Here is a 27500-nt window from a genome sequence, read left to right on the forward strand (position 1 = left end):
TGTACCTTGGGTCAACAGCCGTCTTATAGCAGGTTGTTGCTGTGAGGGACACACCTGCAGGTTTTTTGTCAGTACTGACTAAGGTCAAACTGCTTAGACGTTGCATGTATCAACCATTGGTTGACTGACGGATCGCTAAAACACATGTGGTTAGCTGATATGTAAAATACCTATCCAGGTGTTGTAAGATCTGGTGTCAGCAACATCTGAGCAGAGGAACAGAGGAACACTATGCTTTGTGTTCAGACACCTCCTGATTTACACATTTAGCACTGGTTTCAGTTATACTGATTCCACTTAATTATTGTCTGAACTGTTCCTGTCTGTCAACACAGTAGATGTGATGTTTGATGGTAATGGAACACGACCTCTAACTGGTCTATCTGGTCTTAACAGCAGCAGACAGGCAGCGGTAGAATAATAACCATGTTTAGAATGTCATTTGATACGCCCCATATGAGCACATTATGTTCACCTGATGTAGGCTACGTTGTTAAGGAATGTACTATTTATCCACAGTTATACCACATTACTCTTTTTATAGTTTGTAGTTTCATAGTTTATCATTTGAAAGTCAAATAGCTGAGAAAACAATATAATTTAGTTTATTCTCATCTGTAAACATTGGACCTCTGCCAAACACTCCCAGATGAGTCACTGAAGAAATGTGGACTTTGTATTTTGTAACGAGGTCATCATCTGTTTCCATGTTTTTGATTGGCTGCAGTAGTAGAAATGAAACGAGGAAGAGGAAGGATTCTGTTCCTGTTGACACTCTGTCTGCAATACTTCACTGGTCAATGCCAAGGTGCACACACACACACACACACACAGTTTTCAGAAGCCTTTAATCAAGCCACTATCAACTCAAGCACTTCTTGTCTGTTTCCAGTTTCAGGGCAGCTCTCTGACCTGAGGATAGTTCTGGTGGGGAAGACTGGATCAGGGAAGAGCGCAACAGGAAACACCATCCTGGGGTGGGAGGGGTTTAAAGAAGACTCCTCCCCTGAGTCTGTTACCTCACACTGTATGAAGCAGAGTGGAATGGTGGCTGGAAAGAAGATCAATGTGATTGACACACCAGGACTCTTTGACACAAAATTGACTGATACGGAAATGAAAAGTGAAATAGAAAAGGCCATCTACATGTCAGTACCAGGACCCCATGTGTTCCTGCTGGTGATTAGATTGGGGGTGAGGTTCACAGAGGAGGAGAGGAACACTGTGAAGTGGATCCAGGAGAACTTTGGAGAAGAAGCCTCAATGTACACCATCTTGCTGTTCACACATGGAGATCAACTGGAGGGTAAATCAGTGGAAGAGTTTCTGGCTCAGAGCAAAGAGTTACGGAAACTCATCAATATCTGTGGGGGCAGATATCACTCCCTAAACAATGACAAGAGAAAACACAACAGTCAGGTCCCAGAGCTGCTGAAGAAGATAGAGGAGATGGTGAAGAAGAATGGAGGAAAACACTACACCAACGAGATGTACCAGGAGGCCCAGAGGAAGATCGAAGAGGCCCAGAGGAAGATCGAAGAAGAGGAGGAGAGGAAGAAACAGGAAGAGGATAAGAGAGAGAAAGAGAGGCAACAGAAGGAGAGAGAAAGGATCAGAAGAGAAGAAATATTGTCTCGATGCAAGATATCAGCATTGGTCAGTTCGGCTGTATTGGGGTGGGGATACAAATTCTCATCTCCATTGTGGTTAGCAGCAGGGTCTGTATCAGCCATTTTTGAAGGTTATCAATGCATGGATGCTTATTTCAATTGGGGTGGTTCTGACCCAAAAGAGCATGAGGAATAGGATTTCACCATCTCAGATTTTTCTGAAGTTAAGATTAGTTTAAGCTATTTTTTTGGGGGGTATAATTTGATCACTGAGAAATTAAGCAAATTGATTGCACCCAAATTGGCTATTTTAATTGATAAGATATTCAATAAATATACACTATATATACAAAAGTATGTGGACACCCCTTCAAATGAGTGGTTTCGGCTATTTCAGCCACACCCCGTTGCTGACAGATTTATAAAAATCGAGCAGACAGCCATGCAATCTCTACAGACAAATATTGGCAGTAGAATGGCCTTACTGGAAGAGCTCAGTGACTTTCAACATGCCACTGTCATAGGATGACACCTTTCCAACAAGTCAGTTCTTGAAATGTCATCCCTGCTTGAGCTGCCCTGGTCAACTGTGTAAGTGCTGTTATTGTGAAGTAGAAACGGAGCAACAACAGGAGCAACAACAGCTGAGCCGCGGCTCTGTCCTCGGTTGCAACGTTCATTACCGAAGTTCCAAACGGCTCTCTGGAAGCAACGCCAGCACAGGAGCTGTTCGGCCGAGCTTCATGAAATAGGTTTCCATGGCCTTCCGAGCAGCCGCACACACAAGCCTAAGATCACCATACGCAAAGCGTCGGCTGGAGTGGGTAAAGCTCATCGCCATTGGACTCTGGAGCAGTGGAAACACGTTCTCTGGAGTGTTGAATCAAGCTTCACCATCTGGTAGTCCGACAGATGAATCTGGGTTTGGAGGATGCCAGAGAACACTACCTGCCCAAATTATGTTTGAATTTTTGTTTCCATTCCTGTCATAACATTCTTTATCTGACCTGGACTTTACTTGCATAAAAATGTTGGATATGAAATCAAAGGAATTCGCACCGACATCAACCCGGAAGTTGCAGTGATCTAAAATCACAAAACATTAAAAATATCATGTGTAATAGTAGAGTATAAACACCATTAATCATATTGACTTTATAAGTCTTAAAACACTATTCTTTACATCTGCCAAGAGAAACAGGACCAATCCTCCTCTGAAGTGGGTCATCAACAGAAGAATGGCAGAATGGTCTTTTGGCTTTTAAAAATGTTGACAATTCTCTTACTCTTGTTCGGGAGAGTTTGAGTCAGGCGACTGTCAATCACGACGCCAGGGAGGGTTTTGAAGTGGTGGCAGAGCCATAACTTGGTGAAAGGAAAGGCCACTGGTCCTGGAGGTCACTGATGCTTGGAGGAGGACAAGAGTCCTATCCATTGTTACAGATAATATCCTTTCTTCATTTTCTTTTAAAAATGACAAATAAACCATTGTTAGGCTATGTGCTGCACTCCATACCAGCACAAGAAGACAAACAAACAAACATTTGTATTATTTTGTACTTTTATGTATTTTTGGCATTTCTGTCCCTTTTATGACATTTGTCTCGCTCCCCCTCATAGCATAAACCATTTATTTTGAGGGCAAACAAATTAACTATTTACAAACCTTTTTAACCTTGTGTGTGTGTGTGTACACACAGAAAAAGGGTTCCGAAAGGGTTCTTTGTCTGTCCCCATAGGAGAACCTGTTTTGTTTCCAGGTAGAACCCTTTTTTTTGTTTCCATGTAGAACCCTCTGTGGAAAGGGTTCTACATGGAACCCAGAAGAGTTCTACCTGGAACCAAAAGGGTTATACATGTAACGTTACCTGAATCAGAAAGGGATCTTCAAAAGGTTCTCCTATGGGGACAGACAACCATTTGACCTTCTAGATGGCACCTTTTTCATAACAATTATATAAATATGTTACATTCATCAATCAAGATCTCACCTCTTTGGTTGAAGGACTGAAGCAATTCCCCGCACTATATTGGTGTCAAATGGTATTTTATGTGGCACTTCTGGGAGAGCATGGCGCTTGTAACGCCAGGGTAGTGGGTTCGATTCGGGACCACCCATACGTAGAATGTATGCACACATGACTGTAAGTCGCTTTGGATAAAAGCGTCTTTGCTAAATGGTATTTTTATATCTTCCTGTTGAACATATTCAAGGTCTTTAATATTCTCCACTACAACATTTGGCCCCTCAGATGCTCTGACAAAGATCTCACCAAATGCTCCAACCCTTCGGCAATTGGTGTTTAATTGCATCTTGAAGACCCTCCATGCCTGGTTTAAGAAGAACACACTGAGTGAGACAGGCAGTTGGTGTTTAATTGCATCTTGAAGACCCTCCATGCCTACACTGGTTTAAGCAGAACACACTGGGTGAGACAGGCAGTTGGTGTTTAATTGCATCTTGAAGACCCTCCATGCCTACACTGGTTTAAGCAGAACACACTGGGTGAGACAGGCAGTTGGTGTTTAATTGCATCTTGAAGACCCTCCATGCCTACACTGGTTTAAGAAGAACACACTGGGTGAGACAGGCAGTTGGTGTTTAATTGCATCTTGAAGACCCTCCATGCCTGGTTTAAGAAGAACACACTGGGTGAGACAGGCACACACTGGAAGACTCTCCATGCCTACACCTGGTTTAAGAAGAACACACTGGGTGAGACAGGCAGTTGGTGCTTAACAGAAGACCCTCCATGCCTACACCTGGTTTAAGAAGAACACATCGGGTGAGACAGGCAGTTGGTGTTTAATTGCATCTTGAACCCCTCCATGCCTACACTGGTTTAAGAAGAACACACTGGGTGATTCAGGGCAACAGATCAATGCAACAGATGTCAATCCTTGGCTACTGTTAGCTAACACAATCCAAACAAGCAAACAAGCTATTTAGCAACGTATCCAAAGACTTACAGTCATGTATTGCCATTCTACGTATGGGTGGTCCCGGGATCGAACCCACTACCCTGGCTTATGTACCAACTGAGCCACAGAAAACCAGTTGTATCTTAGTGAGAAACCTGGTATATAGAAGAATATAGTATATGGAATTACTACATACTAATCAGCTGCACAAAAAATATTTAGGCGACTTTTCCAAAACAATAAAATAGCTAGAGTAGAACAGAAAGCTTATTTCTCATGAGTTTTCCCTCACAGACCGCTGGCAAGGAGCATCGCATTAGTGGACATCAAGTCTGTTCTCAGGCAGGCCTGGTTGTAGATAGATTCGAGTCGCGTCGGGGACATTGTTAGTATTTTAGCTTTCCCTAACCTTTACCTAATTATCCTATTCGTTAATTTTCGTAACCTGCTGCGAAAAGTATCTTCTGCTAGTCAAGCCGGCAGAGCTGCCTGAGAACAGTCTTGGTCTCATCTATGAGATTCAGCTCTTTCTCTCTCTCACACACAAACCACAGACCGTTTGGCGCCGCCAACTACAGCAGTGTTCAGGTACTACTGTAAAGAAATACAGTACGTTAGAGTAATTTTTATAGGAGGCTTACATTTACAGTTAACAACAGTATAATTTTACCCATGATGCAGGGTAGCCTAGTGGTTAGAGTGTTGACCCGTAACTGAAAGGTTACAAGACCAAATCCCTGAGCTGACAAGGTAAAAATCTGTCGTTCTGCCCCTGAACAAGGCAGTTAACCCACTGTTCCTAGACCAGTTAAACGTTAACCACTGTTCCTAGACCAGTTAACCCACTGTTCCCTAGACCAGTTAACCCACTGTTCCCTAGACCAGTTAACCCACTGTCCCTAGACCAGTTAACCACTGTCCCTAGACCAGTTAACCCACTGTCCTAGACCAGTTAACCACTGTTCCCTAGGCTGTCATTGAAAATAAGAATTTGCTCTTAACTGACTTTCCTAGTTAAATAAAGTTTTTTTTTTTAAATGAAATAAATGCAGTGCAATCTACAGCATTAATGCTGTAAAACACATTGAAGTTATTTTACTGCATTCTACTGTGTTTTACTGTTGAAATTACAGAACAGTCTTACAGTGTACTGCAAGTTCATGTTTTCTACAGTTTACTAAACCACTACTGATTTAGAACCATGAAGTTACCTCAAGTCAACACAAAGACAACAGGAACACCGCCTCCGCTATTCCAGCACCATTTTAACTTAAACATTTAAATATCATCAAATCAAGAAAAGCTACATCTGCATAGTATAATACACAGAAAACACACTTAAAGATACCAAAAACAATTGAGTCCAATCAATGTTGCTAAATATCACGTGGCTTCCCTTGGTACTGATTTCTGTCTGTGTGCACAAGTAAAACAAAACATGTTGACTCGCCCTACTTGTAGACTAGTTGAGGCCAACGCCATCCTCCTCTCTTTCATGTTGGCTAAACGGTCTATGACTCTGTCATACAGTACACCTTTCATTCTTTGTTGTCATAGGCTACCTAGCTAAAATGCTTGCTAGCTTAAATTCCTCACATTGGCAACAATGAACCAGCTAAGTTAGCTAGCTAGTTAAAGTGAGCCTACATCTAGGCTAAGATTGAACTTCAATATTCTCAGGCCAGTGGTACAACATATTAATTTATGGTTAGATCAGAATGCTGTCATAATCATTGAACTGTACAGACAATTAAGTCAAAAACTAAGTCTCCATCCATGGCTTAGGAAAGGTCAAGATTAGCCAGCCAGCTACTGCAGGACATCAACACAAACAGACCAGAAACACAACACGTTTTTAATGAGTATTACCTTTTTCTTAGGATGTGATTTGATTGTGTATCCCTTGGGGCTGTTTTGCTGCACCAGGACAGCCACATTTCAGCTCAACGCTGATTAGCTCATTATGTTATATCGTTTTTATCAAGAGAGGCTAAATGCTTGCTGGCATCAATCAACTGCTACGGCGACATCATGGTATATATTCTATTTTGGTCCAGGTGACATCAGACACATCCTGAGACAGAGGGGCGTTTTCCTTTCGGCCGGATGGTTTCTCTGTTGAGATTCAGCCACTTGCAAATTAACGGAAACTGATGTTAACATGGTGAAAAGTGATTGCATTCGTTTTGGAAGAGGCTGCCTCCTGGGCCTCACTTTCAATAAAAGTGATGAGATTATGCACGTAGAGTTAAGAAAGATGCCCCTCCTTTCCCCCTGTTTAACGGACAAAGCCCGTCTCAGGTTAATTCCTCAGTACAGGACTCAGGTAATCAAGGCAATGTAACAGATCCCTTCGTGTGGGCAAACCAGCACTCACAGGACTCAGGTTCTGTCAGATCCCAGTGTGGGCCTCCACCACCTATTCTTCCCCACCTCCACCTCCTTCTTCCTATTCCATCTCCAGCACCTCCGTCTGCCTCTCTTCCCTCTTATTCTGTCCAGCACCTCCCCTCCGCCTTCTTCTCTTCCCTCTCATTCTGTCCAGCACCTCCCTCCTCTCTTCCCTCTTATTCTGTCCAGCACCTCCCTCCTCCTCTCTTCCCTCTTATTCTGTCCAGCACCTCCCTCCGCCTTTCTTCTCTTCCCTCTCATTCTGTCCAGCACCTCCCTCCTCTCTTCCCTCTTATTCTGTCCAGCACCTCCCTCCTCCTCTCTTCCCTCTTATTCTGTCCAGCACCTCCCTCCTCCTCTCTTCCCTCTCATTCTGTCCAGCACCTCCCTCCTCTCTTCCCTCTCATTCTGTCCAGCACCTCCCTCCTCCTCTCTTCCCTCTCATTATGTCCAGCACCTCCCTCCTCCTCTCTTCCCTCTCATTCTGTCCAGCACCTCCCTCAGCCTTTCTTCTCTTCTCTTCCACCTATTCTGTCCACCTCCTCTCTTCCCTCTCATTCTGTCCAGCACCTCCCTCAGCCTTTCTTCTCTTCCACCTATTCTGTCCACCACCTCTCTCCCCTTCTCTTCCACCACCTCTCTCCCCTTCCACCTATTCTGTCCACCACCTCTCTCCCCTTCCACCTATTCTGTCCACCACCTCTCTCCCCTTCCACCTATTCTGTCCACCACCTCTCTCCCCTTCCACCTATTCTGTCCACCACCTCTCTCCCCTTCCACCTATTCTGTCCACCACCTCTCTCCCCTTCCACCTATTCTGTCCACCACCTCTCTCCTTCTCTCCCCTTCCACCTATTCTGTCCACCACCTCTCTCCCTTCTCTTCCACCTATTCTGCTTTTTGTCTACCACCTCTCCTCACCCCAACACCATCTACAGGACAATAAGAAATACTGCAGGCCAAGTTATGGTTTTTATTTGTGTGGCTAATTATGATGCCATTTTTTAAATGTAAAATAAAAAAACTAAATTCTTCAGCTTTTGCTCCTTTCTATCACATTTCTGGGACCCGATCAAATGAACAGGGTCCCAGTGCTCCTGTCTTGAGGAGCAGACAGATAGGGAAGCCCTGGCTACACAGACCAAGAGTCTGAGGGACCTTTTCTTGTAAACAAGCTCTTGTTTTAGACACTTCCTCTCTTTCTGGTCTTTTAGAGTTCACCGTAGAGCGTATGTCTGGTCTTTTAGAGGTAACTGTAGAGCGTATATGTGGTCTTTTAGAGGTCACTGTAGAACGTATGTGTGGTCTTTGTTTAAAAAATGGCCTGCGTCCCAATGTTTAAAAAATGTACTCATGACTAACAGTATCATTTTTGAAATCCAATAATAAAATAACAGCGTTGTCATCTAATTAATCGTTATATTCCATCAAGTCCAAGACCAGCCTGATGATTTCCTTTTAGATTTGACGGTCTTTCAAAAATCCAGATATCTTGCATTTTGCTAGAATGGAAGCTAGTATATTATCTTTGTTTTTGAGTGTAATTGGGCTTCAAGTATCAAGCAAGAATGTATCCTCATGTGGTTTAGGGATAAGAGTTATAACACCTTGTTTTAATGACTATGGAAGCTCTCGTTTTCCATGGCTTTCTTAAATGTGGCAAGTAAGAATTAGAGGTTTGCCCATCAGTACCAGGGGATGTGATATTTTTCAACTGTGTGATATCAAATCTGATCTCCTTTGTGGTCAAATCTTCGCAGCAAACTTTATTGAATTCCTCATCAACAGAATTGCCATCAGGAATGGAGCTGAATAATTTATTTGAATTAAATCAGGCAAGAGTCATTAGTATCAATTCTTCTAAATGTTTGCAGTGAAGTCTAATATTGATTTATTATCCTCAGTGACTATGGCATCAATGTTGAGTCTCCTAACCATGTTCAGTTCACCTATTCTCATCAATGTTGAGTCTCCTAGCCATATTCAGATGACCTCTTCTTTTACACATTAAATATATACCTGCTGTCCTTTTCTAACCACTGTTTTCTAGATCTTATAAAAGCACCTCTATCTTTAAACGTGACATAGGAGAATATAGGTGGATTGAGACGCATCCAATGCACACAAAAAAAACCATACATGTCCAGCTTAAATTTTGATTTTTATGGGGATGTTAGTTTTATGCTAATTTGATTTGCATGGGGCATTGATCTTAAGTTCTCAAATGGAAATTAAAAAAGTGCAATGAATTTAGGAAAATGTAGCCATCAACCATCTGCCATACAGGAAGTGCAAATTGCTAATAGTTCATGTTGGAATCAACCGTCTGCCATACAGGAAGTGCAAATTGCTAATAGTTCATGTTGGAATCAACTGTCTGCCGTACAGGAAGTGCACATTGCTAATAGTTCATGTTGGAATCAACTGTCTGCCGTACAGGAAGTGCACATTGCTAATAGTTCATGTTGGAATCAACTGTCTGCCATACAGGAAGTGCACATTGCTAATAGTTCATGTTGGAATCAACTGTCTGCCGTACAGGAAGTGCACATTGCTAATAGTTCATGTTGGAATCAACTGTCTGCCGTACAGGAAGTGCACATTGCTAATAGTTCATGTTGGAATCAACTGTCTGCCATACAGGAAGTGCACATTGCTAATAGTTCATGTTGGAATCAACTGTCTGCCGTACAGGAAGTGCACATTGCTAATAGTTCATGTTGGAATCAACTGTCTGCCGTACAGGAAGTGCACATTGCTAATAGTTCATGTTGGAATCAACTGTCTGCCGTACAGGAAGTGCACATTGCTAATAGTTCATGTTGGAATCAACTGTCTGCCATACAGGAAGTGCACATTGCTAATAGTTCATGTAGGAATCAACTGTCTACCGTACAGGAAGTGCACATTGCTAATAGTTAATTATATCTCTATGATGTGTATTATTGTGTACAGAATCGTTGTTAGAGGACGGGACATGGTGCGTCTGTCGGGTAAGTATGTATACTCATGTTTTACCACACTAATCTAGTTCTGAATACGTTTCTACTCAACGTGCAGTAACTATATTTACATTTTTTAAATGTAGTTGGAAGGGAAATCGTTACAGTTGTTGTGTGGCTGAAAGAGTAATGTTGATGATTATAACAACACAAATGTACTTACTCTGTCTCTCTCACTTTCTCCTCCTGTCTGCTCATCCTCTCCTTCTCCTGAGAAAGAGAGAGAGTTGTTGGGTGAGGCTGAGAGAGTAATGTTGATGATTATAACACCACAAATGTACTTACTCTGTCTCTCTCTCTCACTTTCTCCTCCTCCTCCTGTCTCTCCTGTCTCCTCATCCTGAGAGAGAGATGTAGAAACACATGTCTAGCTACTTCACTTCAGGTTCAGCAACACCAGAAAGTCAGAGAAGTTTGAATCATCATTTTTTTCATGTGTCAGGACCCGGTTACGAACCCGGGTCTCCGGAGTGAGAAACAGCCAACTGAGCCACGAATAGTCGGCAGAACCCAGAAGATGAGGCAGACACAGCAGTACTTGAGACGGTGTATTTAATGAAGTAAAAAAGTGAAGTCCTTCAGGAAAACATGTAACTCCACAACCTCAAAAGGAATTCCACAAGAACAAAGGTAATCCTCCAAGACAAAAGGTAAATCCACAAGGTGGAAGGTATAACATAAAAAGCCTCAAAGATACTCAAAAATAAATAAACAAACAAAAAAAAAAATTCCACAAGCGAGTCCACCGGGATCAACAAGAGTACACAGAATACTAGGGCTGGGTGCTAACATACAAACACAGAGCAAAGAACTGATGAAAACTAAGGGTTTAAATACAATCAGGGGAAACGAGGCACAGGTGCAAATAATAATGGGGATCAAGGGAAAACAAAAGGTCAAAAAGCACAATGGGGGCATCTAGTGACCAAAAACCGGAACAACCCTGGCCAAATCCTGACATCATGTACAGATGTAAAATCTTAATTTGATGTAAAATCTTAATTTGCAAAATAACACTGCGAAACCGGATTTTAAAGTTTTGTCGATAATGTTGCTTGATCGGTGGTTAGGCTATTAGCTGGACTAAAGTACTGCAGTACTGTAAAATAGTGTTAATATGATCACATGTTAGTGTGGGTTTTCAGTTCATTTATGTTAATCACAAAGCAGGAAAATTCTCAGCAACAAAACAGTGATTCAATTAATATCCGACAGCTATATGCATTGTTGTACATGGTTGAATCAACTCTATATGTATTCAAATCTGTCATTCATTCTTCAGAACTTGGCCTACATTATCACTACCCACCCTCTTGGGTCTCCACGCCCTTAGCCTTGCCTTGGCATGGCCCTTAGCCCTGGCCCCTAGGCCTGGCCCCTTACAACCAACCCCTAGCCTGATCTCTAGCCTGGTCCTTACAACCAACCCCTAGCCTCATTACTTCAGCCTACATACTTCCTGTAGATCTGGAGGAGTTGGACAGGTATAAGCAACATGGTAGTGACTCCACCTTGCCTTCTGATAGGTTAGGTGGAACTTCCACCATACTGCTGATACCTACCCAAGCCTTTCAGATCTACTCCAGTCCCTGGGGGATTGGGGCTAGGGGATGCAGAGGGTAGGGAAGTTTTAAGAAACAGTCCACGTGTTCATCCCAAATGGCACTCTGTTTCCTATAGTGCACTACTTTCGACCAGGGCCCTGCTCTACAGTAGCAGACTATAAAGGGAATAGGGTGCCGTTTGGGACACAGGCCATGTTTGTCAGAACTGTAGACAATCCAGGGAAGCAGGAACCTCCCTCCATTCTGCCAGATGCACAGGATATTCCTTTCTTTGTTTGTGAGAAAACGTCAGTACTCAGACCGCTGGTTCAACGCAGGCAGGGGACCTGAAAGAGCTGGTTCAACGCAGGCAGAGGACCTGAAAGAGCTGGTTCAAGGCAGACAGAGGAGCTGAAAGAGCTGGTTCAACGCAGACAGAGGACCTGAAAGAGCTGGTTCAAAGGCAGAGGACCTGAAAGAGCTGGTTCAACGCAGACAGAGGACCTGAAAGAGCTGGTTCAACGCAGGCAGAGGAGCTGAAAGAGCTGGTTCAACGTAGGCAGAGGAGCTGAAAGAGCTGGTTCAGCAGGCAGAGGACCTGAAAGAGCTGGTTCAACGCAGACAGAGGACCTGAAAGAGCTGGTTCAACGCAGGCAGAGGACCTGAAAGAGCTGGTTCAACGCAGGCAGAGGGACCTGAAAGAGCTGGTTCAACGCAGACAGAGGACCTGAAAGAGCTGGTTCAACGCAGGCAGAGGACCTGAAAGAGCTGGTTCAACGCAGGCAGAGGACCTGAAAGAGCTGGTTCAACGCAGGCAGAGGACCTGAAGAGCTGGTTCAACGCAGGCAGAGGACCTGAAAGAGCTGGTTCAAGGCAGGCAGAGGACCTGAAAGAGCTGGTTCAACGCAGACAGAGGAGCTGAAAGAGCTGGTTCAACGCAGGCAGAGGACCTGAAAGAGCTGGTTCAAGGCAGGCAGAGGACCTGAAAGAGCTGGTTCAACGCAGGCAGAGGACCTGAAAGAGCTGGTTCAACGCAGGCAGAGGAGCTGAAAGAGCTGGTTCAACGCAGACAGAGGACCTGAAAGAGCTGGTTCAACGCAGGCAGAGGACCTGAAAGAGCTGGTTCAACGCAGGCAGAGGACCTGAAAGAGCTGGTTCAACGCAGGCAGAGGACCTGAAAGAGCTGGTTCAACGCAGGCAGAGGACCTGAAGAGCTGGTTCAACGTAGGCAGAGGGAGCTGAAAGAGCTGGTTCAACGCAGGCAGAGGAGCTGAAAGAGCTGGTTCAACGCAGGCAGAGGGAGCTGAACGAGCTGGTGACATTTGACAATATATTGGCAAAGAGGACAGAACCATGACTGAAGGTAAAACATTTGGTTTAATATCTTATCTTATATAATGAAACCTCATATACATGAACTGTTTGAGAAGGATGTAGCAGACTGAACTGTTAATTCAACCTGGAACACTCGTAGCTATCACAATGATTCTGTACTTCAGCTAATACAAGACTGTTTTACACTGAACTGAAATATACTTGTATGTTATCTAACAGCTACACCACTGAGAGAGATGGAGCTGAAACGGCAGCCTGAGTCTGATGGGTGTGGCGCAACAAATCATGATGGTATGTACTCTGTTTGGACAGTGATGTTATGGTCTCTAATGGTTGAGTCAGATCATGATGGTATGTACTCTGTTTGACAGTGATGTTATGGTCTCTAATGGGTCAAATCATGATGGTATGTACTCTGTTTGGACTGTGATGTTATGGTCTCTAATAGTTGAGTCAAATCATGATGGTATGTACTCTGTTTGGACAGTGATGTTATGGTCTCTAATGGTTGAGTCAAATCATGATGGTATGTACTCTGTTTGGACAGTGATGTTATGGTCTCTAATGGTTGAGTCAAATCATGATGGTATGTACTCTGTTTGGACTGTGATGTTATGGTCTCTAATGGTTGAGTCAAATCATGATGGTATGTACTCTGTTTGGACTGTGATGTTATGGTCTCTAATAGTTGAGTCAAATCATGATGGTATGTACTCTGTTTGGACAGTGATGTTATGGTCTCTAATGGTTGAGTCAAATCATGATGGTATGTACTCTGTTTGGACAGTGATGTTATGGTCTCTAATGGTTGAGTCAAATCATGATGGTATGTACTCTGTTTGGACAGTGATGTTATGGTCTCTAATAGTTGAGTCAAATCATGATGGTATGTACTCTGTTTGGACAGTGATGTTATGGTCTCTAATGGTTGAGTCAAATCATGATGGTATGTACTCTGTTTGGACAGTGATGTTATGGTCTCTAATGGTTGAGTCAAATCATGATGGTATGTACTCTGTTTGGACTGTGATGTTATGGTCTCTAATAGTTGAGTCAAATCATGATGGTATGTACTCTGTTTGGACTGTGATGTTATGGTCTCTAATGGTTGAGTCAAATCATGATGGTATGTACTCTGTTTGGACTGTGATGTTATGGTCTCTAATGGTTGAGTCAAATCATGATGGTATGTACTCTGTTTGGACTGTGATGTTATGGTCTCTAATGGTTGAGTCAAATCATGATGGTATGTACTCTGTTTGGACTGTGATGTTATGGTCTCTAATGGTTGAGTCAAATCATGATGGTATGTACTCTGTTTGGACAGTGATGTTATGGTCTCTAATGGTTGAGTCAAATCATGATGGTATGTACTCTGTTTGGACAGTGATGTTATGGTCTCTAATGGTTGAGTCAAATCATGATGGTATGTACTCTGTTTGGACAGTGATGTTATGGTCTCTAATGGTTGAGTCAAATCATGATGGTATGTACTCTGTTTGGACAGTGATGTTATGGTCTCTAATGGTTGAGTCAAATCATGATGGTATGTACTCTGTTTGGACAGTGATGTTATGGTCTCTAATGGTTGAGTCAAATCATGATGGTATGTACTCTGTTTGGACAGTGATGTTATGGTCTCTAATAGTTGAGTCAAATCATGATGTATGTACTCTGTTTGGACAGTGATGTTATGGTCTCTAATGGTTGAGTCAAATCATGATGGTATGTACTCTGTTTGGACAGTGATGTTATGGTCTCTAATGGTTGAGTCAAATCATGATGGTATGTACTCTGTTTGGACTGTGATGTTATGGTCTCTAATGGTTGAGTCAAATCATGATGGTATGTACTCTGTTTGGACTGTGATGTTATGGTCTCTAATGGTTGAGTCAAATCATGATGGTATGTACTCTGTTTGGACAGTGATGTTATGGTCTCTAATGGTTGAGTCAAATCATGATGGTATGTACTCTGTTTGGACAGTGATGTTATGGTCTCTAATGGTTGAGTCAAATCATGATGGTATGTACTCTGTTTGGACAGTGATGTTATGGTCTCTAATGGTTGAGTCAAATCATGACTCTGTTTGGACTGTGATGTTATGGTCTCTAATGGTTGAGTCAAATCATGATGGACTGTGATGTTATGGTCTCTAATGGTTGAGTCAAATCATGATGGTATGTACTCTGTTTGACAGTGATGTTATGGTCTCTAATGGTTGAGTCAAATCATGATGGTATGTACTCTGTTTGGACTGTGATGTTATGGTCTCTAATGGTTGAGTCAAATCATGATGGTATGTACTCTGTTTGGACTGTGATGTTATGGTCTCTAATGGTTGAGTCAAATCATGATGGTATGTACTCTGTTTGGACTGTGATGTTATGGTCTCTAATAGTTGAGTCAAATCATGATGGTATGTACTCTGTTTGGACTGTGATGTTATGGTCTCTAATGGTTGAGTCAAATCATGATGGTATGTACTCTGTTTGGACAGTGATGTTATGGTCTCTAATGGTTGAGTCAAATCATGATGGTATGTACTCTGTTTGGACAGTGATGTTATGGTCTCTAATGGTTGAGTCAAATCATGATGGTATGTACTCTGTTTGGACTGTGATGTTATGGTCTCTAATAGTTGAGTCAAATCATGATGGTATGTACTCTGTTTGGACTGTGATGTTATGGTCTCTAATAGTTGAGTCAAATCATGATGGTATGTACTCTGTTTGGTCAAACTGTGATGTTATAGTCTCTAATGGTTGAGTCAAATCATGATGGTATGTACTCTGTTTGGACAGTGATGTTATGGTCTCTAATGGTTGAGTCAAATCATGATGGTATGTACTCTGTTTGGACTGTGATGTTATGGTCTCTAATAGTTGAGTCAAATCATGATGGTATGTACTCTGTTTGGACTGTGATGTTATGGTCTCTAATGGTTGAGTCAAATCATGATGGTATGTACTCTGTTTGGACTGTGATGTTATGGTCTCTAATGGTTGAGTCAAATCATGATGGTATGTACTCTGTTTGGACTGTGATGTTATGGTCTCTAATGGTTGAGTCAAATCATGATGGTATGTACTCTGTTTGGACAGTGATGTTATTGGTCTCTAATGGTTGAGTCAAATCATGATGGTATGTACTCTGTTTGGACAGTGATGTTATGGTCTCTAATGGTTGAGTCAAATCATGATGGTATGTACTCTGTTTGGACTGTGATGTTATGGTCTCTAATGGTTGAGTCAAATCACTCTGTTTGATGGTATGTACTCTGTTTGGACAGTGATGTTATGGTCTCTAATGGTTGAGTCAAATCATGATGGTATGTACTCTGTTTGGACTGTGATGTTATGGTCTCTAATGGTTGAGTCAAATCATGATGGTATGTACTCTGTTTGGACTGTGATGTTATGGTCTCTAATGGTTGAGTCAAATCATGATGGTATGTACTCTGTTTGGACTGTGATGTTATGGTCTCTAATAGTTGAGTCAAATCATGATGGTATGTACTCTGTTTGGACTGTGATGTTATGGTCTCTAATGGTTGAGTCAAATCATGATGGTATGTACTCTGTTTGGACAGTGATGTTATGGTCTCTAATGGTTGAGTCAAATCATGATGGTATGTACTCTGTTTGGACAGTGATGTTATGGTCTCTAATGGTTGAGTCAAATCATGATGGTATGTACTCTGTTTGGACTGTGATGTTATGGTCTCTAATAGTTGAGTCAAATCATGATGGTATGTACTCTGTTTGGACTGTGATGTTATAGTCTAATGGTTGAGTCAAATCATGATGGTATGTACTCTGTTTGGACAGTGATGTTATTGTCTCTAATGGTTGAGTCAAATCATGATGGTATGTACTCTGTTTGGACTGTGATGTTATGGTCTCTAATGGTTGAGTCAAATCATGATGGTATGTACTCTGTTTGGACAGTGATGTTATGGTCTCTAATAGTTGAGTCAAATCATGATGGTATGTACTCTGTTTGGACTGTGATGTTATGGTCTCTAATGGTTGAGTCAAATCATGATGGTATGTACTCTGTTTGGACTGTGATGTTATAGTCTCTAATGGTTGAGTCAAATCATGATGGTATGTACTCTGTTTGGACAGTGATGTTATGGTCTCTAATGGTTGAGTCAAATCATGATGGTATGTACTCTGTTTGGACAGTGATGTTATGGTCTCTAATGGTTGAGTCAAATCATGATGGTATGTACTCTGTTTGGACAGTGATGTTATGGTCTCTAATGGTTGAGTCAAATCATGATGGTATGTACTCTGTTTGGACTGTGATGTTATGGTCTCTAATGGTTGAGTCAAATCATGATGGTATGTACTCTGTTTGGACTGTGATGTTATGGTCTCTAATAGTTGAGTCAAATCATGATGGTATGTACTCTGTTTGGACTGTGATGTTATGGTCTCTAATAGTTGAGTCAAATCATGATGGTATGTACTCTGTTTGGATGTGATGTTATGGTCTCTAATGGTTGAGTCAAATCATGATGGTATGTACTCTGTTTGGACAGTGATGTTATGGTCTCTAATGGTTGAGTCAAATCATGATGGTATGTACTCTGTTTGGACAGTGATGTTATGGTCTCTAATGGTTGAGTCAAATCATGATGGTATGTACTCTGTTTGGACTGTGATGTTATGGTCTCTAATAGTTGAGTCAAATCATGATGGTATGTACTCTGTTTGGACTGTGATGTTATGGTCTCTAATGGTTGAGTCAAATCATGATGGTATGTACTCTGTTTGGACAGTGATGTTATGGTCTCTAATGGTTGAGTCAAATCATGATGGTATGTACTCTGTTTGGACTGTGATGTTATGGTCTCTCATGGTTGAGTTAAAACAACACACCACACATTACAGCTGGGCAACTTATAATACTAACTCTACTAGTTACTTTGAGCAGGATGGTTATGGTTAAAATAATCATTGAATGAATCATTGAATCAATTGAATGAATTAAATGAATCAACATACATTATCTCTATTTTACAGCGTGATAGTTGAGTTACTTTAAATGTTTTGTTGTTGTTGCTATAGTTACTGGAAGCTACATTGTCTTTATCTGTGTGGTTTTTACAGGGTCTGGTTTGACCGCTGACCTGAGGATTGTGTTGCTAGGGAAGACTGGAGCAGGGAAGAGCGCAACAGGAAACACCATCCTGGGGAAGAATGTATTTAAAGTGGACTCTTCCCCTGCGTCAGTGACCGGACAGTGTGAGAGACAGAGTGGAGAGGTCAACGGGACGACGGTTCATGTGGTTGACACGCCGGGCCTCTTCGACACAGCCCGGTCGGACGAAGAGGTGAAGGAGAAAATAGAGGAGTGCGTTAACATGTCCGTCCCGGGCCCCCACGCCTTCCTGCTGGTGATCAGGCTGGGGGTGAGGTTCACAGAGGAGGAGAGGAACGCCGTGAGGTGGATCCAGGAGAACTTCGGAGAGGACGCCTCCATGTACACCATCTTGCTGTTCACCTGTAAAGACCAGCTGAAGGGGAAACAGGTGACAGATTCTCTGAAGATGTGTAAAGAGCTGCGGAGACTCTCCATCACGTTAGGAGGCGGGTATCACTCGTTCAACAACGACGCCAAAGACGACCCGGCTCAGGTCCCAGAGCTGCTGGAGAAGATCAAAGAGATGGTGGAGCTGAATGGAGGAGAGCACTACACCAACGAGATGTACCAGAAGGCTCAGAGGAAGATCAGAGAGGCGGAGGAGAGGAGCAGGGAGGAGGAGAAAGACAGAGGGAGGAGGAGGAGAGAAAGTTAAAAGAAGAGGTAAAGGTCGAGATAGAGAAAGAAAAGGAGGAAGAGAAAAGGGAGAAGGTAGATAAAAGAGGAATCTCACATCGCTCTAGCAGTAACAGTAGTGTGTGTAGTAGTAGGGGTGATCATAGCAGCTGCTGCTGATACCACAGTGGCCCTGGCTCTAGCTCCACTCCTACTGGTGCTGGGAGCAGCCAGTGGAATAACGGCTATCTGTCTAAAGAATGGAAGGTGTGGAGCTAAAACACCCGTCTCCGTAGCTGTATAACAATCACATACTGTATACCTCATTAAGGCTGTTTTTACACTGGCAACACAATTCTGATCTTTTGCCACTAATTGGTCTTTTTGACCAATCCGATCTATTATCAATAATTGGGCAGAATTTGTCTGCCTGTGTAAATATCAGAATTTGTCTGCCTGTGTAAAGATCAGAATTAGGCTGCCCGTGTAAAGATCAGAATTAGGTTACCTGTGTAAACGAGGCCGAACAAGACCTAACAACAGAAACATAGATTGAATGATTGATTGATAGATGGTTTTATAGATAGATAGATAGATAGATAGATAGATAGATAGATAGATAGATAGATAGATAGATAGATAGATAGATAGATAGATAGATAGATAGATAGATAGATAGATAGATAGATACATAAAAATTGTCTTAAATCTGTTCCCTTAAGTATTTCTCTGGGTGTCCAGTGATCTATTTATTTTATCATGTGTTCAGGAATAACATTCATGAACACTTAATAAAGAGAAGTAAAGAGTCTGACTGATGACTAATGTTTTTATTACATTTCTCTGATATGTTTTAGAACACGTTTCCTCCCTGTATTATGTCAGAGTGACTGTCTGCCTTATAGTTTCACTATCTAGATTACAAACCTCGAGAGGAACCAGGCTCTGAGGGCTGTGCGGTGGAGATTATAACAGAACATGGCCAAGATGTTCATAGATGACCAGCAGGGTCAAATAATAATAATCACAGTGGTTGTAGAGGGTGCAACAGGTCACCACCTCAGGAGTAAATGTCAGTTGGCTTTTCATAGCCCATCATTGAGGGTATCTCAACCGCTCCTGCTGTCTCTAGAGAGTTGAAAACGGCAGGTCCGGGACAGGCAGCACATCCGGTGAACAGGTGAGGGTTCCATAGCCGCAGGCAGAACAGTTGAAACTGGAGCAGCAGCATGACCAGGTGGACTGGGGACAGCGAGGAGTCATCAGGCCAGGTAGTCCTGAGACATGGTCCGAGCGCTCAGGTCCTCCGAGAGAGAGAGAGAAAAAAGAAAGAAAGAAAGAAAGAAAGAGAGAAAAAGAGAGAGCATACTTAAACCTCCCCCCACAAGACAAGGGGCACAAGACAGGAAGACCACGTCAGTGGTGAAGCACCCATCCTAGACATGGAAGACCACCAGTAACCCAGTGACTCGGATATCCCAGCCTGCTATGAGTGAAGCAGGAGGAATTAATTGATATCCCATAGCCCTAGGAGGACAGCATGGAAGGCTGCTATGAGGACCAGCAGGAGTAACCCAGTGGCTGCTATGAGGGGATATTGATATCACAACATATATAGCCTGCTATGAGGACAGCAGGAGGAATTAATTGATATCACAACATATATAGGCTGCTATGAGGACAGCAGGAGGAATTAATTGATATCACAACATATATAGGCTGCTATGAGGACAGCAGGAGGAATGAATTGATATCACAACATATATAGGCCTTTCTACCACAATATACAATGTGAAATATTGTGATTAGTATATGTGTATTGTTTCCCTATTATACAGTCTGAACGTAATAAAAAGTGGATCCTCTTTGGGGGTAAATTTGAAACCCCATTGGAGCTCACAGGACTATTTATTCTCTCTTTTCTCATACATTCTCTCTCTTCTCATACCTCTCCATCCAGAACTAATAATAATAATAATATATGCCATTTAGCTGACGCTTTTATCCAAAGCGACTTACAGTCATGTGTGCATACATTCTACGTATGGGTGGTCCCGGGAATCGAACCCACTACCCTGGCGTTACAAGCGCCATGCTCTACCAACTGAGCCACAGAAGGACCAGAACTGACAACATTCAGCCAGCAGCAAACCACCCTGCATCCCACAGCTGGCTTGCTTCTGATGCTAAGCAGCGTTGGTCCTGGTCAGTCCCTGGATGGGAGACTAGCTCCTGCTGGAAGTGGTGTTGGAGGGCCAGTAGGAGGCAGCCTTTCCTCTGGTCCCCAGGGCAGTGATTGGGGACATTGCTGTCTTTTGGATGGGATGTTTAAACAGTGTCCTGACTCTCTGTGTTCACTAAAATATCCCATGGCACTTATCATAAGAGTAGGCGTGTTAACCCTGGTGTCCAGGCTAAATTCCCAATCTGGCCCTCATACCATCATGGTCACCTAATCACCCTCAGCTTACAATTGGCTCATTCATCCCAGGTTGTCGCTGTAAATGAGAATGAGTTCTCAGTCAATATACCTGATAGAATAAGGGATAAATAAATAAAAGCAGGCAATATTTTAGTTCTGGATTTTCAAGACTATTAACACTGTAAATGCAATTAGGTATGATGAATACATTGTCTTATAAACCGATGTGGGCATTCTGAAGACGCTTAATAATACAATCAAATCAAATCAAATCTACCTTAAGTTTGTGTGTGAGAGGAATTCAAACTCTGTCTGTGATGTTCCTGCATCATCATTCCTTAAATCACAGACAGTATTCAGAGCTGTTTACTTGTGGAATAGACACGAACTGGAATGCAGTTTTAACCAATCAGCATTCAGGATTAGACCCACCCATTGTATAAAAGGGCATAACTGTCCTGAATCTCTTGTACATTGTAGTTCTCTGAGTCTCAATAAAATACCAGAGGGAAAACTCACTAGAATTGTGGATGATTTCATTTTACGTCAGCAAGTAGAGAGTGAATTACATCTCATATGTAAATACAAACAAAACAAGTCTGATGTTGGCAAACAAACAGGATGAGACGAGCACAAGTAGCCATGAAACCAGGAAAGCAACCAGAAGGTGGGAACCATTCTCCTGTTAGTCCTATAGGGGCAGTATTTCATTTTTGGATAAAAACACGTGCCCGTTTTAAGCGCAATATTTTGTCACGAAAAGATGCTCGACTATGCTTGGAATTGATAGCTTTGGAAAGAAGACACTCTGACGTTTCCAGAACTGCAAAGATTTTCACTGTGAGTGCCGTTGAACAAAAGCTTCAGGCAAAACCAAGATGTTTGAGCGACCAGGAAATGAACAGGATTTCTGAAGGTACGTTTTCCATGATCGCCTTATATGGCTGTGAATGCGACAGGAATGAACGGACACTTTCTAGCGTTTCCCCAAGGTGTCTGCAGCATTGTGACGTATTTGTAGGCATATCATTGGAAGATTGACCATAAGAGACTACAATGCCAAGTGTCCCGCACGGTGTCTGCGTGGAAATTGGTGCGCAAAAGTCAGCTACCAGTATTTTTCCATCCGAATCAGAGAACAAAGAAGGCTTCTAGGACTGCCATTTCAATGAAGAGATATATGACAAAACACCTTGAGGGATTGATTCAAACAACGTTTTCCATGTTTCAGTCGATATTATGGAGTTAATTCGGAAAAAAGTTTGACGTGTAGGTGTCTGAATTTTCGGTTAGTTTCGGTAGCCAAATGCATAGTAACAAACGGAACGATGTGTCCTACACAAGAATCTTTCAGGAAAAACTGGACATCTGCTATGTAACTGAGAGTCTCCTCATTGAAACATCTGAAGTTCTTCAAAGGTAAATTATTTTATTTGATCCCTTTGCTGGTTTTTGTGAATATGTTGCGTGCTAAATGCTAACGCTAAATGCTAAGCTAGCTATCACCACTCTTACACAAATTATTGATTTTCTCTGGTTCTAAAGCATATTTTCAAAATCTGAGACGACAGGATTGTTAAGAAAAGGATAAGCTTGAGAGCAGGCATATTTATTTCATTTCATTTGCGATTTTTAGAAATCGCTAACGTTGCGTTATGGTAATGAGCTTGAGGCTGTAGTCACGATCCCGCATGCGGGATGAGGCGTACTAAGTTAATAACATTGGTGAACAGTGGACACTAATGAACAGAAAAACATTAGTTTAGGTGGGAGATGGTGCTGGTGACTGAAGCTCAAAGGAGGGTTAGGGTACGTTTTAACATTAGCTGAGCCATAAAAAAGTTGTCGTGTCTGTGACTATCATTACATGTGAAGACTGCTTTTTTTATCAAATAAATTCTCTATGTGTAATTATGTGATTAAACTAATCATGCAAACTTTAATTAACTAGGAAGTCAGGGCACCACATTGGACATTTTTATAGTCTCTATTTTCCAAATCGAGTACAGTCTTGTATTAATGTATCATTATTACCTCATCAGTTCACATTATTGAAAGTCGCAAACCCTTGGATATCTGCACGAACCCTAGCCTAAATGATGAATCAGCGATATACAAATTGGCTTAATTATTTATTTACTAACTAACTAAATAATCACAGGAATACATAACAAACAAACAGTTATTGGTTACTAACACAATGCATTGATAAGTCCCTAGGTGGGCTAAACCGGTATGACGGCTTGGTAGACAATGGAAAGGGGTGGGGACAGATAAAAGAGCGGGAAAGACAAAATGGATTCACTACGCACAGTCGATAATTATATTCATTGAAATGCTAATGGTTTACACATGAACAGCTAGTATTTGCTCTTATTCTGTAGTCATCTATAGTCTCAGATTTGAACCATTTCCAGCTGTGTAGCCATCGCTGCACGCTGTCTGGTCTAATGTAAATTTCGCCAGGAGTGGGTTTTATACACGTCTGAGAAAAGGGTGGTCCATGACGCTGACGTAATGTCTATGATCACGTGGCCACTGACCTGGTTAATACTTTACATGGAAGACAATTCTCTCATTTTGAAGGTTAACATCACATTACATCTTTTCACAAATAGTTTCATGTTTAATCACATACGTTTCACAAAATGTAGATGTAAACCTTGAAAGTGTCCACAAACAGAGATTCAGTAATGTGTGTTTCCTGTTCTTCATGAGGTCACCAAATGAAACACGCTCGTCATGACTGTCCCTTAGTGTCCACGGACCATTGCCACATTCTCAAAAGTAGAAATATTGTTTAATTAATCAAACTTTTGATGTCCAAGTGTCTCTCTGTATTCCACAGTTTACATTCCAAACTCGAACACTACAGAGCATAGGGGCAGCGTATTTTATGACCGACCAGAAAACAGCCGACTTCCCGCTCTCCCCCTCTACGAGAGAGAACAGGCTGTAGAGCAGACCCACTCTAACCTGATCCTTCAGATCGTCACAGGAGAGTCATGACATTCCCCTCTACGAGAGAGAGCAGGCTGTAGAGCAGACCCACTCTAACCTGATCCTTCAGATCGTCACAGGAGAGTCATGACATTCCTCTCACAGAGAGAGCAGGCTGTAGAGCAGACCCACTCTAACCTGATCCTTCAGATCGTCACAGGAGAGTCATGACATTCCTCTCTATGAGAGAGAGCAGGCTGTAGAGCAGACCCACTCTAACCTGATCCTTCAGATCGTCACAGGAGAGTCATGACATTCCTCTCTATGAGAGAGAGCAGGCTGTAGAGCAGACCCACTCTAACCTGATCCTTCAGATCGTCACAGGAGAGTCATGACATTCCTCTCTACGAGAGAGAGCAGGCTGTAGAGCAGACCCACTCTAACCTGATCCTTCAGATCGTCACAGGAGAGTCATGACATTCCCCCTCTACGAGAGAGAGCAGGCTGTAGAGCAGACCCACTCTAACCTGATCCTTCAGATCATCACAGGAGAGTCATGACATTCCCCCTCTACGAGAGAGAGCAGGCTGTAGAGCAGACCCACTCTAACCTGATCCTTCAGATCGTCACAGGAGAGTCATGACATTCCCCCTCTACGAGAGAGAGCAGGCTGTAGAGCAGACCCACTCTAACCTGATCCTTCAGATCATCACAGGAGAGTCATGACATTCCCCCTCTACGAGAGAGAGCAGGCTGTAGAGCAGACCCACTCTAACCTGATCCTTCACATCATCACAGGAGAGTCATGACATTCCCCCTCTACGAGAGAGAACAGGCTGTAGAGCAGACCCACTCTAACCTGATCCTTCAGATCGTCACAGGAGAGTCATGACATTCCCTCTACGAGAGAGAGCAGGCTGTAGAGCAGACCCACTCTAACCTGATCCTTCAGATCGTCACAGGAGAGTCATGACATTCCCCCTCTACGAGAGAGAGCAGGCTGTAGAGCAGACCCACTCTAACCTGATCCTTCAGATCATCACAGGAGAGTCATGACATTCCCCCTCTACGAGAGAGAGCAGGCTGTAGAGCAGACCCACTCTAACCTGATCCTTCAGATCGTCACAGGAGAGTCATGACATTCCCCTCTACGAGAGAGAGCAGGCTGTAGAGCAGACCCACTCTAACCTGATCCTTCAGATCGTCACAGGAGAGTCATGACATTCCTCTCTACGAGAGAGAGCAGGCTGTAGAGCAGACCCACTCTAACCTGATCCTTCACATCATCACAGGAGAGTCATGACATTCCTCTCTACGAGAGAGAGCAGGCTGTAGAGCAGACCCACTCTAACCTGATCCTTCAGATCGTCACAGGAGAGTCATGACATTCCCCCTCTACGAGAGAGAGCAGGCTGTAGAGCAGACCCACTCTAACCTGATCCTTCAGATCATCACAGGAGAGTCATGACATTCCCCCTCTACGAGAGAGAGCAGGCTGTAGAGCAGACCCACTCTAACCTGATCCTTCAGATCGTCACAGGAGAGTCATGACATTCCCCTCTACGAGAGAGAGCAGGCTGTAGAGCAGACCCACTCTAACCTGATCCTTCAGAATGTCACAGGAGAGTCATGACATTCCCCTCTACGAGAGAGAGCAGGCTGTAGAGCAGACCCACTCTAACCTGATCCTTCAGATCGTCACAGGAGAGTCATGACATTCCCCTCTACGAGAGAGAGCAGGCTGTAGAGCAGACCCACTCTAACCTGATGCTTCAGATCGTCACAGGAGAGTCATGACATTCCCCTCTACGAGAGAGAACAGGCTGTAGAGCAGACCCACTCTAACCTGATCCTTCAGATCGTCACAGGAGAGTCATGACATTCCCCCTCTACGAGAGAGAACAGGCTGTAGAGCAGACCCACTCTAACCTGATCCTTCAGATCCTCACAGGAGAGTCATGACATTCCCCTCTACGAGAGAGAGCAGGCTGTAGAGCAGACCCACTCTAACCTGATCCTTCAGATCGTCACAGGAGAGTCATGACATTCCCCTCTACGAGAGAGAACAGGCTGTAGAGCAGACCCACTCTAACCTGATCCTTCAGATCCTCACAGGAGAGTCATGACACAGTCATAGAAACAGACAGCATATTTTCCAGAATCCTTCTTTATTATAAACTGGGTGGTTGGAGTCGTGAATACTGATTGGCTGACAGCCATGGTATAGCAGACCGTAGTATGTATATATATATTATTTATTTCCTTACCTGGGAAGTCAGTTAAGAAAAAAATATTTTTTACAATGACAGCCTAGGAACATTGGGTTAACTGCCTTGTTTAGGGGCAGAACAACAGATTTTTACCTTGTCAGCTCGGGGATTCAATCTGCAACCTTTCGGTTAATGGCCCAACGCTCTAACCACTAGGCTCCAACACCCCCTTGTGTGTTATTGCTTAAATAACATTGGTGGACAGTGGACACTAATGACCAGAAAACAAACTGAATTTAGGTGAGAGATGGTGCTGGTGACTGAAGCTCAAAGGAGGGTTAGGGTATGTTTATCATTAGCTGAGCCATATACAGTCATAGAAACAGACAGCATATTTTTTTATCCAGAGTCAATTACCTTCCTACAGATAGTAAAGTCTACAATCAACGACCCAGTTAGGTAATAATCAGCATGTTTTTGTATTTATTGAAGAACAGGGATTGAATGTGAAAGGAAAGATGAGGATTGGTATGATTATGTCATGTTATGACAGTAAAAGTCTGGTTAATGTTTGTATTTATTGAAGAACAGGGATTGAATGTGAAAGGAAAGATTAGGATTGGTATGATTATGTCATGTTATGACAGTAAAAGTCTGGTTAATGTTTGTATTTATTGAAGAACAGGGATTGAATGTGAAAGGAAAGATGAGGATTGGTATGATTATGTCATGTTATGACAGTAAAAGTCTGGTTAATGTTTGTATTTATTGAAGAACAGGGATTGAATGTGAAAGGAAAGATGAGGATTGGTATGATTATGTCATGTTATGACAGTAAAAGTCTAGTTAATGTTTGTATTTATTGAAGAACAGGGATTGAATGTGAAAGGAAAGATGAGGATTGGTATGATTATGTCATGTTATGACAGTAAAAGTCTGGTTAATGTTTGTATTTATTGAAGAACAGGGATTGAATGTGAAAGGAAAGATGAGGATTGGTATGATTATGTCATGTTATGACAGTAAAAAGTCTGGTTAATGTTTGTATTTATTGAAGAACAGGGATTGAATGAAAGGAAAGATGAGGATTGGTATGATTATGTCATGTTATGACAGTAAAAGTCTGGTTAATGTTTGTATTTATTGAAGAACAGGGATTGAATGTGAAAGGAAAGATGAGGATTGGTATGATTATGTCATGTTATGACAGTAAAAGTCTGGTTAATGTTTGTATTTATTGAAGAACAGGGATTGAATGTGAAAGGAAAGATGAGGATTGGTATGATTATGTCATGTTATGACAGTAAAAGGTTCATGTTTGTATAAAGATGAAAGTACACACCGTTCCATTCAGT

At 42.5% G+C, this 27500-nt stretch overlaps 2 long non-coding RNA genes and 2 pseudogenes across 29 annotated transcripts; 1 reads left to right on the top strand and 3 right to left on the bottom strand.

Annotated features, from left to right (window-relative positions):
- The first annotated feature begins 733 nt into the window (after positions 1-733).
- Positions 734-19063, top strand: LOC127920162 (GTPase IMAP family member 8-like; annotated as a pseudogene).
- Positions 11807-12807, bottom strand: LOC127920163 (uncharacterized). 5 transcript variants are annotated; one of them, XR_008105279.1, is made up of 5 exons: positions 12548-12807; positions 12324-12419; positions 12165-12292; positions 12068-12131; positions 11807-11880 (listed from the first exon to the last, which is right to left on the bottom strand). It is a non-coding gene; the product is annotated as an uncharacterized LOC127920163 (long non-coding RNA). The 5 variants fall into 5 exon arrangements; XR_008105277.1 differs by having other exon boundaries at positions 12324-12483; XR_008105275.1 differs by having other exon boundaries at positions 12324-12515.
- Positions 19064-23114: 4051 nt separating the features above from the next.
- On the bottom strand, positions 23115-27192 carry LOC127920164 (uncharacterized). Of its 24 annotated transcripts, none has more exons than XR_008105285.1 (6): positions 25947-27192; positions 25782-25864; positions 25618-25699; positions 24876-25535; positions 24134-24711; positions 23115-24053 (listed from the first exon to the last, which is right to left on the bottom strand). It is a non-coding gene; the product is annotated as an uncharacterized LOC127920164 (long non-coding RNA). The 24 variants fall into 24 exon arrangements; XR_008105296.1 differs by having other exon boundaries at positions 24876-25453; positions 25536-25699; XR_008105297.1 differs by having other exon boundaries at positions 24876-25370; positions 25454-25699.
- A 75-nt stretch (positions 27193-27267) lies between these two features.
- The window catches only part of LOC118383431 (serine/threonine-protein kinase 10-like), a 13176-nt pseudogene continuing 12943 nt past the window's right edge, over positions 27268-27500 (bottom strand).

This window comes from Oncorhynchus keta, unplaced genomic scaffold (genome assembly GCF_023373465.1).
Source record: "Oncorhynchus keta strain PuntledgeMale-10-30-2019 unplaced genomic scaffold, Oket_V2 Un_contig_18528_pilon_pilon, whole genome shotgun sequence".
Classification (NCBI taxonomy): Eukaryota; Metazoa; Chordata; class Actinopteri; order Salmoniformes; family Salmonidae; genus Oncorhynchus; species Oncorhynchus keta.